Genomic DNA, 18,617 nt, shown 5'->3' with positions numbered 1-18,617 from the left:
CCATTTTGTGGTGCTTCAGTTTATCATATTTCCAATCTGGAATTCAGTTTCTCACATTTGCAGCTCAGTTTGTGGTGGTGGGTTTTAAGTCATCATGAAAATTCACCAGCATTTTAGTGCAATTTCTCCTAATTCAATTTTGACTAATGTACACATTAGTGTGAATTAGATAGGTTCACCTCAAAATGACAACTGAATTGAATTTCTCCTTCCTTTTCTGGCTACAGATTCCCCATCCCTGCTCTACCACATAAATTGACTTTTTCAAGGGAGGGTGTCCACTTGCACATCACACAGAAAGAGGAAACACATCACAAAAAAGAGAACAAAAGCAGTCATGGATTTACGTATATAACATTTGCACACCCTATTTTTTATGTACTGTATAGATGTACATGTAGAAATATTGGGTGAGAGCTAGCTAAGCCATTCTCAGAGCAGACCTGTTCTGATCCACCAGCCATAAGGTGAGCTCATGGGAGTGGTTTGGTTCAGGGATACCAAAGGACGTCCCAAATGCCAGAGTGATCAGTTCTGGGGCTTTATTATAAGAAAAAGTAAACTTACAGTAAGTCAGCCTGCAAGGCCCCACTGCTGTGAAAGATGTGGGACAGACACTGCAACACTGAAAGGTCAGCCTGACTAGTCCACACTCAGGCAAATGTTTATATATTCTTTAAACACAAAACATCACGTGTCCGTTTACCCAGAGTCTCCCATCACACCTGGCTGGTGAAAGCATAGGAGGCAGGCATCTATGACTTGCAGATAGCTCCCCTCTCTGCACCAAGAGCCCAGCACCCCAGGCCTCACTGATATGCTAATTGGCTTGCTTTCCTTCTGTGCTTATCTCCATGCAAGTCCAATACACCTATGAGCTCATTCCCACAACAATTAAAAAAATAATCTTGAGGTGTTCTTGACCACCAAGATGGCATTTGCAAGCCTCCAGGAACATTTCACCTTTGGTTCAACACACAGAACCATTGCTTTTAATGGGTCTACTCTGAGTATAATGATTATTGGTTGTCACCCAATTGCTGTAACTTATGTAGAAATACGGTGGTACCTCAAGTTACATACTCTTCAGGTTACATATGCTTCAGGTTAAAGACTCCGCTAACCCAGAAATAGTGCTTCAGGTTAAGAACTTTGCTTCAGGATGAGAACAGAAATCGGGCTCTGGTGGCACAGCAGCAGCAGGAGGCCCCATTAGCTAAAGTGGTGCTTCAGGTTAAGAACAGTTTCAGGTTAAGTACAGACCTCTGGAAAGAATTAAGTACTTAACCTGAGGTACCACTGTATGCTACAACTGTAGGGAAAACTGTGTCTAGGTGTCCTGTGTGTCTTCTATCCTGGACATCTTCAAGACCCCTGTTCTCCCTTATTATGATTATTTAACTTCAAAATAGTCTTAAACCAGGCAGCCCTTCAAGTAGAGGACTCTCTTCTCTAAATAGTACACATGACCACCCTAACTAGGAGCCACTGTTGCTTTTATGCAGACATTCTGCCTCAGAGTGCTGGTCCACAATTCAAGTTCATAATATGATGTAGCGACAGCACACAGTATCCTCACAGGGAAGCAATTTTGGAGTTGCAAACGATGAAGTGACTTTAGTTTATAGCCTTCAAAATATACAATCTACAGTGTGTGTATTCAGCCTGCATCAGTGCTGAGAAGGTCTTCTTTCTCTCGTTTAATTCATGAAAGTGGGTCAAGATTCCTTTTGTTTGGCGATATTTATGTTAGCAGGCAAGTGAGCAAGCAGAGTAAATTCAGATTCCATTAGTCAGATGAATTTGAGCAGTGCCACCTCAAGATAAAGTGTAAACAGGTGTAGGATAGGACTTTGTGACCTGCTCCATGAGCTGAAAAGATCACCTTCGGGGAAGATAATGCACTTCCTTGTGCTCATTTAATCCTGATCCTCTTTAGAGCTCAGGCTAACAGCCTTGTTGAATTATTACAAGCACATTCTCAGGTAGAAAAGGAATATTTTAGGAGCCAAGCTGGGATATCAAACTCCTAACAAAAGGGCTTTTTTCTTGCCTAATAGCAAACAAATAACAGCAATCAAATCTGCTGGAATCTAAAAGCACATCAGTACCATTTCTTGAAGGAAGAATAAAAGACAAAGTGGCATTCACTAAACAGAAGAGAGGCAAGTGAGAAATATCTGAGTATCTGGTCCACATTTCTGGAATCGTTTGATTGTTAATCTAGATCTGCAAAGATCTAGATTGTTAATCTAGATCTGCTGTTACCGTACATCTCCTAAGGGGTCAAAATTAGGGGTAAAGGGGGAAATAATTCAGTCAGATTTTTGCAGTGGACCAACCCAATCTTATGATCTTGAACTCTATGGTCTAGAATTGGGGACAAGAGTGCCCTGCAGAATGCTATAGCACAGGTGCCAGGGTGTCAACGAGCACTCCTTCAACAATACTCAATGGACTCAACCACATAGGTAAGACTGGAACAACTGCAGTACACAGCCTCCAATACCTATCCAACACAGACAACACAGGATACCACAGGTCAGTGGTATCAAAAGCTTATGAGAGATCAAGTTAGAGTTAACAGGGTTGCACTCCCCTGCCCCTCTCCTGATACAGGTAATGCAACAGGGTGACCAAGACTGATTCGGTCCTGAAACCAGATAGAAATGCTAATGCTTAAGACTGAACCTGTCTGTACACAAAGCATGTGCTCTACCATTGAGCTAAGCCCCCCCCCCTCAGAAACTTATAACAATTACCCTCCCATTTGTTCTGCCTGTGTACTAAGGCATCTAAAGTGATCAATCTTCCTAATGAATAATGACTGTGACCTAGGAAGTATGCAAGAGCTACTTGGGATCAAGTGCTTCCCTTTGTAAACAGTTATCTATGGTTGTATAGAGGATCCTATTTTTAAATGTAAATGAAAGATGCTTACTTGAGTTCAGCTGTTCTTGCACTTCATTCAGAAACTTGTATGTCTGTGCCTCCTTTTTTAAAAACAATGTTTGTTTGTTGGGCTTCGAATGGCTATATAATCCCAAGCAATGTGAAAAATTGTTTTTAACATTGGATGTTGATCTAAATGATTTCTTTAAAAGTGCTTGCCCTTCTAGTCTATAGGGACAATAGCATTTTTAAAATGTACTATTAACCACACAGAATAGAAGTTCTAAAAGTATTATTGTCCATAGAGTTGAAGGATGGGAACATATTGCATCTCCAGGGAAGCCTATGAGCACAGGCATTTTGCTTTTTAGCATAAAAGACTGTTTTCTCTTGCAAGGCTGAAACATCCTTCTATAGGTTGCTGGTTGATATCCATCACAGCAGAACACATGGCCAAGATACGGGCCAAGAGTTTTCATCTGGAAGCACTGTGACAGGTATTATTATGAATAACTAAGCTGTCTATTCAACTCTTCAGCATCACGTTGGAAGTCAGAAGATGGCAGTCTTCACTCGTCAAAAACTCTGCAGAGCTAACAACTGTTCTTGAGGATGGAAACATAAACTATATCGGCAGCTTACTCTGTATATTTAGTGGCTGAATTTTAATTTGAAGTGTGGAAAATGTTAATTAAATTCCTTGGGCTTTGAAATAAGTAATGGCAAAATGGCTGCTAGTGTTTTACTACTTTGAACAGAACAAATAGTTGGTAGCATTATATTTGTTGCCCTCCCTTCCTATTGCAAAATAAGGACCTTGGAAGATGAGAAACTCAAGGAAGAGGCATACTGTAAGCAGAGCAGAACAACCCACTTTCAATATTTTGAAGGACAAACTAAAACCACCACCACTCCAATAATCTTGTGAAAGCCCTGTGCACACACCCCAAATCTGCTCTGGGGGGTCATGAGAACCCCCAGAATGGCATACAGAAGAAAAATGGAGATCATTTTGTCTGGCAAGAAGAAATGCCTACACTGATGCAAGTATGGTCACATCAGAACTTACTGGCAGGTACTAGAGGCACTGAGCAAGATTCATAGCTTCAGTGAATAAGGATGGACTCCCCACTTCTCACTAGAGAGCCAGTGTGGTGTAGTGGTTAAGAGCAATAGTCTCGTAATCTGGGGAACTGGGTTCGCGTCTCCACTCCTCCACATGCAGCTGCTGGGTGACCTTGGGCTAGTGACTCTTCTTTGAAGTCTCTCAGCCCCACTCACCTCACAGAGTGTTTGTTGTGGGGGAAGAAGGGAAAGGAGAATGTTAGCCGCTTTGAGACTCCTTAAAGGGAGTGAAAGGCGGGATATCAAATCCAAACTCCTCCTCCTCTTCTTCTTCTTCTTCTTCTTCTTCTGCTGCTGCTGCTGCTGCTATTTCAAGGCTCAGGCAGCTCAAATAATATTTAGAGAAAACAAGAATGATTTTTTTAATCAAACATGCAGAAGCATGAATGCATAATAATCCTAATGCTGAATATGGATGCACCTCTGATGGCCACTGTCCTGTTTCTTTCTTATTGACCTTGTCCAAATGACCTACAGCAAAAATCTCTTTTTAATTTATTTTGGCTGAAGCCTATATATGGCCACAATCCAGTGATGCATCAACTTGGATGTAGATAAAGGTCATCTTCCGTCTCTCCTTCTCTCAAACTCACACACTTTTAAAAATCCAGCATGACAGAAACTGTTTCACTGTGAAATGCTGGAGGCTCACTCGGCGCCTTTGTTGTATATCTTTAGGCAAAACATTCCCCTTCCCACAGGCCTTTGGCTAATTCCACAATCTATGCCCTTTTAGACTCTGTGATGGTGGTGGTAGTTATTGTTTTGGTTGTTGTTATGGTATATATTTTTGTGCTTTTACATTGTAAACTGCCCACTGATCCTCTGATGAAGGGTGTTATAAAATTCAATAATTGGATAAAAATTAACCCTATTTGCAAAGTGGCTGGTTTGTCATGTTCCTGTGAAAGAAGCTGCGTTGACATTAAGCCACACCCACTTTGACATATGGCCCTAGAGGGTTGGCCGTGAGTCAGTTCGGCACTTGGACTAAAATAGTTTAGCCACTCCTGCACAAATGGAAAGAACAGTGCAACCTGTTTGTGCCTGTCAATACTGAAATAAGCATTTTAAAAGGAAACCCCCCACAAGCATTTGACATTTATTAATATTCTCTTTCTCTTTTAATATTTTCTTTCATGTTTCACATATTTATAACATTTTATACACCACAGCTCTCAGCAGAAAACATTTTCAAATGCAGAAAGTCATTGAATTTTGCTGTGTCTTTTTACAGTTGCATTATTAATGTAAAAATAAAAAAATCCTTCCAGTAGCACCTTTAAGACCAACTAAGTTAGTTCTCGGTATGAGCTTTCGTGTGCAAGCACACTTCTTCAGATACGAAGAATCTGAAGAGGTATCTGAAGAAGTGTGCTTGCACACGAAAGCTCATACCAAGAACTAACTTAGTTGGTCTTAAAGGTGCTACTGGAAGGATTTTTTTATTTTGACTATGGCAGACCAACACGGCTACCTATCTGTAACTGGATTATTAATGTAATTTCCTTTAACTTCTGAAGGCTGCAATCCTATATCCTCATACTTGGGAGTATCCATTGAGTAGGCATGCATAGGATTACTCAGTTAATATACAATGGGATTTGTGATTGCTTGAGGGGGTAAGGATGAAGCTTTGCTAAGTTTCCAGCTAGCTATTCTGAGGTTGCCTCTAACTTGATTCCATCAGTGTTGGGCTCTGAAATGTCAGTCGTGCCCTGTGCAATGCTAAAATTTTGTGGCCCTTGTCTCTCTCGCTCTGTTGTGGTTACCCTATGCAGTGCAGTGCCCGGTGTGGCCAAACCGATTGTGCTACCCTAAAACCGTCTCTGATTCCATGCAAAGCAGATAACATGACAAAATTGACTAGAGGGTATGAGACAGAAGAACCCAGCGAGGTGGCAAATTCAATATGTGCCCATTTACAAATGCGAGCTTTGTTATTTACAGAGTAGTTAGTTAGACAAACTAAGTACATTGGCAATATAAAATGCTTTTAAGAAGGTTGTTATATATAGCCATTGGGACTTCTATGGAAAAAACTTCAAAAAACATTGCTTAGATAACTTAAATATTTCTTTAGAAATGATATCCACAATTCCATGGGAAAATGTTTGGCACCATTATGCTATCGCTTATTTGTATTCATTTTGCAGCTCTTTTATTAATGTCTAGTGACATAGTCGATAGAGAAATTTTATGCTACTGTTCTCTGGTTAAAAGGAAATGTTCGTTTTTTCCTTTAAAAAACTACTTTATTTTTTTTCATGTTATTCATCTTCTGCTTGTGATTTGGCTGGAATGCTAAAGTAAATGTTTAGCAGAAAGGCATAGAAATAAGGAAATTTAAATTATTTCAATTACTTAGCTCAACTGCAACCCAAACTAACCTTTATAATTATTTGAGAGGAGAGATGCAATCCCACATCAGGAAAAAAAACCCAGCAATTGCAAGAACATTGGATTTTGCATGCCAATGGATTCTTTTGAAGCAAACACTGTAACATCCCAAAATAGCTGAACATGACTGTAGTGATGAAATTTTCTCATATTTAAATATGAAAGGATGAGATCCATCTCATTTCACATATAGTTTTGTTCTCTCCAGAATCATTTAGATAAAGAAATTTGTTAATAATTTAATCTTATGGTAGTATTTTCTGCATTTCAGATGAATTATTTCTCCTCAGACCCAAGGATAGAAGAAACTGACAGTTTTGGCATTGTTGTTGACTTCCCTGATCACCATCTCCAGTTAAACTGCTTGTCATTGGTGTGGACAGCAGTTAGCCACTTGTTGGTGGGAGAGGGTTGAGAATTTTACCCACATGTAGAATTTTGGTGCTGTGCTTTGGCTGACAACTGTTGGACCTAGATTTCACTGTACGCAGGGATAACATTGGGTTGTATCCATAAGGATACAACTGCCAACCTAGCAGTTCAAAAGCACACCAGTGCAAGTAGATAAATAGGTACCGCTGCAGTGGAAAGGTAAACGGTGTTTCCGTGCACTCTGGTTTCTGTCACAGTATTCCATTGCACCAGAAGCGGTTTAGTCATGCTGGCCATGTGACCCAGAAAGCTGTCTGTGGACAAACACCAGCTCCTTCAGCCTGAAGCAAGGTGAGTTCACTGGACTTAACCGTCCAGGGGTCCTTTACCTTTTTACCTGTATCCATAACTGGGAGGTGGTGCTCACCCTACGTCCCACTGGGAAGTCACTTTACTGCCCCAGCCTTGTGTCAAACTGTGAAATGAAACCCATCCAAGCTGTGGCCATTTTAAACTCACAACCATCCTTTGTAATCATTGCTTCCACACAACTTCTGTTATGCACGGAAGTGCAATGAATTTGTATGCTAATTATGTGCCTGTTGTATGACAAAGTACTTTCTTTGTTTTTTCCTGAATCTATTGCTAATCAATAGATTCAGTGGGTTACCTTAAGTTATAGGGGCATGGTCTTCTCTCTCCACCTCCTAAACACAATTGTATTTTTTTATAAACTTCTATCTGCCTGAAGTTCCCAGTTGGTTGTATTTTTCTTAAATAAATAAATAACCACAAATTCTTTCACTTTTTACTTGTAAAGAAGGCACACCATCCTCCAGATCATTTTTTCCAGTTATATATTGTTTTTGAGATGGGGTGGCAATGAATCTCAAATGTAGCCATACCATAGATTTGTACAATTATGCTGTATGTTATCCTTTCTATTCTAGCATATTGTGTATAGAGGAAGAGGAGGAGTACTTCCGATAAGTGTACATACAATTATGCTGCATGTTTTCCTTTCTGTTCCAGAATATTATATATATGGCTGAGCATTCATGTGGCTATCAATCCGTTATTCACATTAGCCCTTCTCTTTCCTCAGGGTGATGTCTGTCTAATTATTGCATCTGTAGGTATCTCTATAATACTGAGAAAGTAAAATTAAATTTTGTCCATCAGCAGCTACTGCAAATGATAATGATTGCTGAGTGCAGCAGCTGAAACTTTTCAGTTAATGGTACTCTTCAGGAGATCACACTCAAAAATAGTACCAAAAAAGCTTTAAATGGGCTCCCAATATGCTCCCAATGATAGTGCATATGAGTGGGTGGCCCCAACCTTGCTTTCAATCACCACTTCTGCATTATAAACTGCAGGAGTTTCAGGCCCCCTGCTGTATCTCCGGCTGCTAAGGTGATTCTCATTTCTGCATCTGGACACAGCAAGTGCTCTGCCTCTTGATTTTATTTTTAAAAATATTGTAAGCTTAATAGACTGGAGGGCAAATCAAAAAAGAGGCTACAGGTCAAATTCTCAGCTGGCGTAAACTGTTGTGGCATTACTGACAGAATTAAGCTCTTTGACTCTAGCTAGTATTTTAATAGGCTTCAAAGGCAGATATCGAGTCACAATATCTGACAAGACTTGAAGATCTTACATCTGGAAAATTGTATTTTGATACCACTGTTTCAGACTCATGGCTATTTACACCCCCCAGTAAAATAATCTCTGTGCTATGTATTGATGAAAGAAACAACTCGTATTTGATAACACACAACTTTTGATCCTTCTTAGTGCAGATTTCATGCCTGCCTCACACACAGAAAGTCTCAGAAGGGGAATGAGATTTCTGCATAGTATTCTACGACGTCTTCAAAATGTATGTGATATTTTGTACTTCAAAATACATGCCTTAAAATTCCCCTTTGTTGTGGATGCCACTGACTGATTTGTGAATTTTAAAAACTTAGAATCCAGCACATCAATTTAGGGAGGAGGGTGTACAGTCATGTAGGCTGTGATATTTATTCAGGTGGGCATGTGTGAATATTAGTACAGTTATAGTACAGTCCTTATGTTCCTGTCTCCTCCCCCCTTTTTTGCATTTTTAGTCCATAAGGGATGCATGGGGTGTTAGAGGAGGGGTAGTACCTCTAGTGTTCACACATCATGCCCCTTCTGAGGTAGTTCATCCACCTGCACTCAGCTCTCACCTGTGGCTTCTAGACGTTGTCAGCATGCAGCAATAGTCACACCACAGGAATGGCTTTTACTGGCTGTTTAAACCAGGAGAGGGTAGCCAATGGGTCTCAAACCCTTAGTTAGGGACTTCTCCTGCATGTGGAGACAAGCTCTAGCAAATTGAGGGGATGAGACCAATGGTACATCTACTCAAAAAATCTTTTGAATTAGAGCTTGAACATCACTAAGTAACTTCGGCGAGACTTGGGATGCTGCTGCTTAAAAGCATCTCACCAATTTCAGTGGCACTTTGAAGGGATACAACAGCCAAAATGGAGGTTTCTGCACATGTTGTAGAGGGAAGTGAGGGGCAGATGGGGCTCATCAACCTGGGAAAGTAGCCCATCTAGGAGAAGGAAAACTTCGTTCCTAGACCTCAGCTGCATTGCGGAATATCTTTGGGAGAAGAAAAGACTAAGGAGTAAACCCTACACAAATCCAGAGTGGAATCCCTAGGACAGTTGGATGGTGTTCTATATGCCTCCTTCCAGCAACTCCTACAGCTAAGCTGGTGCCAAACGTATTGCTCTGCTTTCCTTTGGACCACATCAGCAAGGCCAAGAGGGGGGTCTGGGCAGTCCAAGCCCTCTGTGCACACTGTCCAGGCTTGCAGTCAGTTCCATACTGCTAACATACTACTCCAGGTTTGACTTCACCCCTGGAGGCACACTCCTTTTTTCTCTTGAGACACACAGATACCAACAAGTCCATAAGCATAATTTCATTTTTTTTCCTGAGGGACTTGAAAACATTCTAAGCCATCTCTGGTATGGGAGATGGGAACAGCCATGGAGGAAGCTGTCTGGGGAAACCAACTGACCTCAGGAGTCTATACAACCATGAGGTAACCAGCCCTGGTAAGCAGACTTGAAAGTTCCTATGATGAAGCCTTTCTGTAGGTTAAACTGAGCTTAATTGTCTGACTCTCTGAGAAAATATGGGCTATTGATCCCTGATCATTGATCAACTATCAGCCAGGCATTATTTTATTTTTTAAAGTTATATACATAATTGCCTACCAATTCCAAAGTCATGTAGATCTTGTTCCAGATCTTTATCATTTTGACATGGATGAGGCTCAGCTGGCACTCTTCAGCTCATACCGCTGTGTTAAAGGTGAGAGGGAAACATTTGCCCCATAGTTTAATCACCCATAAATAATGCTGATTAGGCCATCACAGTTGTTTGGCTGGTTGAGCACAGTAGCACACTGTGCAGCACCAAATTTAATGCTATCATGCCTCAGTTGTGCCTGCAATAGGAACACAGAGCCAAATGACTCTTTCAGATTTTAAAATGCACAGGCTGTTTTGTGTAGGGCTGTCTATGCAACAGTCTTACAGCTTGTGTGTGGGGGAGGTGCTCCTGTGGCTTTTCAACTGGGGCATCAGAAGGAATGTTTGTTTCTAGCCTAATTATAGTGACAGAAAAAGAGCTGTACACTACTTGGGCTGAAAGTGGAGCAAATTCCCCTTCATTCTTCTATAAAAGGGGGGTTGAACAATTACTGGGGGGGGGCAGTGTACAGTTAGAAGTACCATATAGGTTATTGTGCACTTATAATGATTTGTGCTCATGATGTTATTGGGGTAGTTATTCACCTTACTTTCAGTACTGTTTGCACCCGCAGATCTTTTAGGACAGCCATACTGTTAGAAAATGCCCTGGGGTGTTGGCAGCCCCCCATTCCTCTGGGCGTCCTCTGGTGAGTGTGGTTCTGGGAAAGCTTCTCCCTTCTTTTCCAGACACCCCAGTGACACAAACCATAGTGATTTTTTAAAAAAAGATTTTTATTGATACAGCAAGAAAAAAGAAAAAAACACAAATACCAAATTACACACAGGAATAACCATAGACACATAATTTTCTTAGCAAACAATAAAACATATATTGGTCTTGACACTAAAGACCCAACCTCCTGTCTATTCCCTATTTCGATTTCATATTACTTATTGCCAATACACACTTTTATCATAATTAAACTTGTTCTTAGTATATCTAATTTCTTATATCTACCTTGCAACTATTACTGAAATTCCTCAAATACTGCAACAGAATTTAAACTACTATATTTATTTTTCAGATATTCTTTGAAAACCTCCCATTTTGAAACAAATTCCTGTTTTGATTTATTCTTTATTTTTTCTGATAGACCATCTAATTTGGCATATTCTGTCAGCTTTTGGATCCAATCTTGTATAGAGGGGGTTTCATTACTCTTCCATTTTGCCGCAATCAGAACTCTTGCTGCCGCCATCGCATATAAAAAGATACCCTTCCTCTTTTGTGGAATATCCAAATCTGTTATTCCCAGGAGGTAGGCCTCTGGTTTTTTATTGAAAGAGATCTTTAGCATTTTTTGCAGTTCTGCATGGATACTCTCCCAGAATACATGTATTTTCCTACATATCCACCACATATGGTAGAAAGTTCCTGAGTCTCCGCATCTCCAACAATTACTTGACACATTTTTATACATTTTTGAAAGTTTCCATGGTGTTAGATACCATCGGTGTTGCATTTTTTGAAAGTTCTCTCTAATCGTGTAACAATTTGTGAATTTCCAATTGATCTTCCATAAGTTTTCCCATTGGGCCATGGTTATTGAATTGCCAAAATCCTGGGACCACCTCACCATTGCCACTGTTACCTCCTCCTCCTTGACTGTCCATAATGATTTATGCACACTATTCTCCTGGCATCGTACAGCAATAAGCAGGAGACGCCGTAGTTCTATTCTATGTTTTATTTACAGACTTTACACAGAGAAAGCATAATGGCGACCATTCTCTTTCAGCCCCAAGAGAACCAACAGAAGTGAAAGTACATTCTAAAAGTACACGTACAGCGGAGGAGATAAGATGGTCTTCCTGTTCTCACACTCTCTCAGACGGTCATGTGAATTATACCAATCACAAAATGCAGCCTTGGGGGACTGATTTACTAACATATACTGCTTCAACCCCAATGCATATCCTGTGGCACCCTACTGGAATCCTATAACTTTTCATTGCAAAAATGTTCTTGGTGCATTGGTGTGTCTTTCTTTCATTGTGGTATTCTGCAAAAGTGTAACATTGGGGAAGCATCACACAACTAATAAGGGAAGGTGTTTTGTTTTTAAAAGTATTCTTCTCCTGTGTGAGTCAGATCCAGATAATGGGTGTGGGTGGATAAGGGGGAAATGAATGGTATTAAGGTGGAGATGGATAAGTCATGTTAGGGGGAATTCAGAGATCCAATAAGCCTTTCCAACTCCATCATTGTCTCTCCTCCCCCCCCCCCTTGTTTAATGAGATTCTTATTGGACAAGGTTATTTGAAAGCATCAAATATTCATGTGCACCATATTTAGGACAATTACATTCTAGCAGGCTAAAAACCGTGATAAATCGGCTCTAAGAATGGACATCACTGTTTATTTTATCACATGTTGATTTTTGTGAACTGGAATCCTATTTCCTGGCAGGATATATTATGTAGTGGACTTTTAAGCATGTTAATATTTATTCTCGCAACAAGTCTGTAATATAAGGTGAAGATCCAGCAACTGGTTACTCAATAAGCTTCGTGGTTGAGCAGGTATTTGACCATCTCTCCCAGGTCAGGTTCATCATGTTATCCACAACACCATCCTAGCAATCTAAATCTTTTAAGTCCATGTTCTGCTGAGCGCAGGCCACAAAAATTATGTGTGTGGTGAGATCCCATGGGAAAGAATCATTGCTCCTAGTGTCTACCAGATAAAGTGCATCTATTTTTTACCAAAAAAGAGAGAAAGTAACCGCAGCATAATAATCAGCAGCAAGCAAAAGGCAAAACTCAGAAGCTAAGTGAAGCTATTGCAGTATTTTATATTGTGTTCTAGTTTTATCACTGTTATTATATAATAGAGTCTCTATTATTTTCTGTGTTGTTTTGAATTTAGCAATATTTCATGCTGTTCCCATGAAAGGAAGAAAGTTATATGCCATTAAAAATTTCACCAACAATTGTACGGGAAAATTGACCAATTACTGAGCTAACTCAAAACGCGCTTTTACAATTATTTTTAATGGCTTTTACCCCATCTATTTCTGGAAAGTGTCAATCAATTTCTGCAGATCTGCCTTGTATCTGTCTGGTGCATATTATTTTACATACCTTAAAACAGACACATACACACAGCACATATTTATTTTACATCTCAGGTTTCTGAGTCCATAATTGTTCTTTTTCTTACTCTAAAGATATAAACTCACCCTATTTGAAGATGAGCCATGACTTACATGAATAAATGAAAATCTCACAATGTTGCTTGACACTTTATAATGCTTAATCTGTTTGACGAAATGTCAGTGACCTTCACACGTGGCCTGTTTTCCTGTACTTCAGCTCTAAAGCAAAATGTCAAATACTAGAGTACTTTTGGAGCTACCTCTGGTGAAGAATTTTAAATAGAATTGATTGATTGAGCTTATGGAGGCCCTAGCATGTTTCCTAATGAAGCATCCCTAAATCAGGAGTTAGAATAATATATTCTAATATAAGCTTACTCTTCAAGTTTGTTTTGAAAGATATTCTGTTAAAGACCAGAGGATGAGAAACTGCTGAGGTTTCACAATGGAAAACAGAAATGCAGTGTTTATGTGAATGTGCTAGGTGTTCTGTAGTTTACAAGTGAGAAAAGGAAGAACTCTAACAACAACCCATCTCTCTTCAAGAAACCCCTCACTTTGGGGTTTAAACAGTATTTAAAAATACTTAGTTGTGGCAGATTAATTAATATTCATTAATGATCATGACAAGGTCACCAGCATGTCTCTTTCTGTCAATGAAGAAGCCAAAGTAGACATGACAAGCCAAATCAGAAATGATGGCATCAAACTGGCATAATTAAACCTGGATCTGATGTGCTCTCATCAAAATCAATGGAGTAGAAGGATCCTTTTTTAGGCAGCAAAAGATGCCTCGGTCCCCTACACCAACTGCTTAATAGGGCAGGTTTTCTTCCAGGGCATCTGTTGAGGGCCCAGTCCACAGCTAGGGTACAAGCAAGAGCCTCCATATACCTAATTGCATGCAGAGGAAGATTCATTAAGTGAGCTCATGAAAAATGTCATGCGCCAGAACCCTCCCAAACCTGGAATTAACACTACTTTTTCCATGCAATCTTTTTCTCCAAGCCTGGCTCTCAGTATCGGAGCCCAGCTGGAAGCAAAAGCAATATTGGGGGTCAAACTGAGGAAAGGTGGGTTGCAAGTTGGAGGGAGGATTCTGAACTCCCTACTAAGACAACCCTCTTGCTCTTAAAGAAGGACTCGCCCCTGCTTTCTCTATCAGTTCAGCAGCTCCAGCTTCCAGTGCATAGGTCTGCCAGCATTGTGCCTAAATTAGGCAGATCTTAGTTCTAGTAGGGGCATTGTGAAGAAGATGACCATATTCCGACAATATAGCTCCAGAGCACCTTGGAGAGCTACACATGCAAAGCCCTGTAGGAATCAGCTGTATCGACTGGCTATTTTCCAGGGACAAAGATAGTCAATCCAGTGCCCCTTCTGCTCTCCTTCCCAAATAGCTACTTTGCTCTCTTAGATAATTTTCTGATTGCTTGTGCATCCTCTGCTCAGTGGGAAGAAATGTACATGCAGCATCTATTGGCATGTTGGGTTTCATCACCCAGCAGTCTGCAGTCTGCTCACATATATCTATAGCTAGTCCTAAGCTGAATCAACTAGTATAAGCAATACTGCTTTCATACATTTAGCCTTACCTGTTCTATTATAAACGCTGGCTGCAAAAATCAAAATATGCCCCCCCTCCTTTAGAAAGCTTTTGTACCTTGAGGAGCATGAAATAGCAGACTTAAAAGACTATTAGTATGGGGAGGGGGGAATCTTTGTATCAGGATGTACCATACAATATTTTTATAACGTATAATTTTGCCCTGTCTTATTAATTATATTCAGATGTCTTCAGAGGACAAAGCAATTATAATAATAGATGGTGTAATTACATGTTCAGTGACTATATAATAAGACTGCAGCTCAGACAAATTTGAGCAATATACCCATTTCTACTCAGGATGGCGATACAATTGAGTTGCCTTTCCAGTAGTAAATCTGTCTCATAATTTTGGGATTCTGAATATATTACACTATACAATGTGCCCCCCAAAAACATTTTATGAAGTGGAGTGAGTTTTAGTGTGAAAGTGTCTGCCATGTGCCCTTTGGCACTTTATTTTCAATCTGGTTTGACTTATTACCCTTGAAGATCTCGTCACTTAAAAATTTATAATTTTATTCATTTATTTTATTTGACTTTTATGTGAAAGTTATAAAGAGCACGGACACATGACAGTATTGGGGCTTTACACAATCCAAGGACCTGTTAAAAGGGTTCAGCAAATTGCTGATTGGACATGGACACTTTTCTTTTTCAGTGGATGAGAAAACTTTTAGAATAGCAGCAGATATCAATCATATTTCAAAGAAAAGGGATAGGGGGGTTGGCATTTTGTAAAAAAAGGGCTGCTCAAGCAATTAATGAGAACGTAAGAAGAGGATCAGGCCAATGACCCATCTAGGCCAGCATCCTGTTCTCACAGTGGCCAACCAGATGTCTGTGAGAAACCTTCAAGGAGGACCAAAGCACAAGAGCACTCTCCCACTCTGTGTTTTCCAATAACTGGTATTCAGAAGCATTACTCTCTCTGAGCATGCACTGGTAGCCATTGGTAGCCTTCTCTTCCCTGAATTTGTCTAATCCTCTTTTAAAGCCATCCAAGATGGTGGCCACCACTGCCTCCTGTGGAAGTTTAACAATGCACTCTGTGAAAAACTTCCTTTATCTGCCCTTAACTTTCAACATTCATTTTCTTGAATGCCCACAATTCATAGTGTTATGAGAAAGTGGGGAGAACTTCTTTCCTCTATCCAATTTCTCCATGTCATGCAATATTGTGTAAACTTTGGTCACATCGCCTCTTACCTTTTCTCTGAATTCACTGCAGCTGCTCACAGAGATTTAGGGAAATGGTGCATGTAGAAAGAGAGTGGCCTAGTGCCTGTTTTTCTCAAGTGTTTGTGAGCAGAGCCTATGGGGTGCATTCAATAGCATCCCTGATGTTGAGCAAAGACTCTTTGACCTAAAGGGGCTTCCTAAAATGGACGGAGTGGGGAGCAATTTTTCATAATTTCCCATTCCCCCTACAGTACCTCATGCCACCTTCCATGCTGTTCCAGATGGTTTCCAAATCCTCTGAAGCTGATTTTGGAAGCATGTGGAGAGTAAATTTTGGATGGGGATGGAACAGGCAAAAATAGCCTTACTTGCATGTCAAGGCCCAAGCCCTCCCCCATTTGTTGATTAATAAAACACATTGCAATTGTTTAATGCAAAGTCTTTTTTGACACAGCTAGGGATTCTACTGTTTGCAAGATGCCAACCGCAAGTTCAAAACCTATGTGTATATACAGTTTCAATGCCTGTAGGTTTTGTTCCAAAAGGGATTTAAAATCTAGCAGAGGTTGGGAGTGGGGATAGCATATATACAATCCTTCTTCCATCCTCTTCATGTCTTCAGTTCAGCATCCCCACATTATAACTGTGTGAATGTGCCTTGAATCAAGTTAGATTTACAAGTGGTCATCATTGCTTCATCAATTGCCTTACTACACACTGAAATGTGATCTGAGTGAAGCAGTCAAATGACTATGTTGCCACAGCCTAACTGCAACAGCCATTTATTTTAGCCCTTAGATCAGCACACAAGAAAGGAGAATATCAGTATCAAGGAAGGTGAACTTGATAGAAAGATGTTGATTCCTTAGACACTAGACCTTTGGTATAAAGGTAAGAAGGGTAATAAGTTTAAAGAGGGCATTTCCAAGGAAATAATTTGAGGATTGCACCATAGGTCATGTTGTTGCAGCAGAGGGAAGCTAAGTTTTTAACAAATATTTTTGTGAATTATGGAGAAACAGGTGAAGTCTTAGTATTCTAGTGCCCTTGTATTCCACAGCTGTAAATACCTACATATTAATGACCACCTCTTATGTTTCCTTTCTGTGTTTTTGCACAAAATGCTTTAAGAGGTGTCCCATCAGGCAATCTCCACATGGTTTTCAGATACATCTACAATTCTGCGGCATTACAATTGGAAGAGGGACTACATGCTGTAGGATATGCCAATAAGGTCAGTTCAGACTCACTTTTTAAAAATTGCCTAGTAAAGCAGGACTTGTGTTTAGATAGGTAGAAATAACAGTGGAAAAAGATGGATTGCCTATTTTGTCAGTGTTAGAAGGAAGAAACTGTGGATTGTTCTACAGCAGAGGGGACTGAATGTGAAGAAGCTGAGCACCTTCTTTGGCTACAGAAGTCAGCACCTTTCTGCCCTCTCACTTTCAAACTAAAATAAAAATGTGGTGAGCTCAGATTAGATATCGATTACTGAAATAGCACCAGTTAAGATGCTTTATTTTCTGCTAGTCCAGCAAATTTATGATTCTTATTTCACTGAAATGATATTGGTTGAGTTAGACTGACTAGTCTTCAAACTCCTTGCCAAACTGCGATTGTCCATTACTTGTTCATAGCAGAGGTCGTAGTAAGTAGTGAAGAGTATTAATTTAATTCTATTTCTTTATCTTTTCTCAGGCCTGAAAAATTAACTGGTACTTAAAATTCTGAGGTAAGTTATTGACCACAGGCATTCCAGTTACCTGAGGAATACGCCAGGAATATGAGGAATATTAAGAACAACAGAAAATAAGAAGAGCCCTTCTGGATCAGACCAAAGGCCTATTTAGTCCAGCATTCTGTTATCATTGGTCAACTTGGTGCCTATGGAAAGTTGAAAGAAAGTATCAGGAAAGGTAAAACCAGCAGTGGTCACTGGGGTGCTGAAAGCAGGGCAGCATTGCATACTTGACTTCCCAATGTTGTAGGGTTTTCTTGGGGCAAGGGGAAACGCTATTATAATGGAATCCCCAGAACTGCCCAGACAGACAGAGAATATGCGAACCCAAAAGGTATTCAGTTTTCTTGGGAATGAGGTCAACAGTGATTTTCAGGTATTTTGGTTAAGTGTGGGGGATGGGTTTCACAGCTTAACACTCCAGAAGGCCACCCCCAAATATCCCAAATTTTCAAATATGCTGTCTGAGCCTCAATGTGCATCTCTTCCAGGCCATGTCTGCACCATACATTTAAAGCACTTTTAAAATACTTTAACAGTTATACCTCCCCCCTCCCCAAGAATCCTAAGAACCAAAGCCTGTTAAGGGTGCTGAGAGTTAGGAGACCTAACATAGGGTATTGTTCATTAAAACCATACTGGTAAAACAGTTTCACTAACTGTTAATTTTTGCATTATAATTTCACTTTCACATGACATAAAAGCTTCTTCCAGAGATATAGCAGAATGCAGCTCAAGTTTAGTGCTCATTTTCATGTAATTTGCTTCCAAGAAAAAAAATCAATTTGCAAATAATAAGGAAATAAATGCTAAAGTTGCACCAATTTTTTGCTATATTTTACTTTTATATTGTGTTAAAATTAAAATACGTATAATAATAATAATAATAATAATAATAATAA

General features: G+C 39.9%; 1 long non-coding RNA gene across 2 annotated transcripts in view; it reads left to right on the top strand.

Moving 5' to 3' along the window:
* The window catches only part of LOC308476207, a 49,764-nt gene that overhangs the window by 11,115 nt on the left and 20,032 nt on the right, over positions 1–18,617 (top strand). For both annotated transcript variants that reach the window (XR_013985796.1, XR_013985797.1), the window contains exons 2-6: positions 7,047–7,140; positions 8,587–8,671; positions 9,772–9,890; positions 17,109–17,211; positions 17,676–17,709. This is a non-coding gene — a long non-coding RNA (uncharacterized lncRNA). The remainder of the gene's footprint in view (positions 1–7,046; positions 7,141–8,586; positions 8,672–9,771; positions 9,891–17,108; positions 17,212–17,675; positions 17,710–18,617) is intronic.

Source organism: Podarcis pityusensis (assembly GCF_964106645.2).
Source record: "Podarcis pityusensis genome assembly, chromosome: 4".
Lineage (NCBI taxonomy): Eukaryota > Metazoa > Chordata > Lepidosauria > Squamata > Lacertidae > Podarcis > Podarcis pityusensis.
The sequence above is the reverse complement of the archived record's forward strand: the minus strand, read 5'-3'. Positions and strand labels throughout refer to the sequence as shown.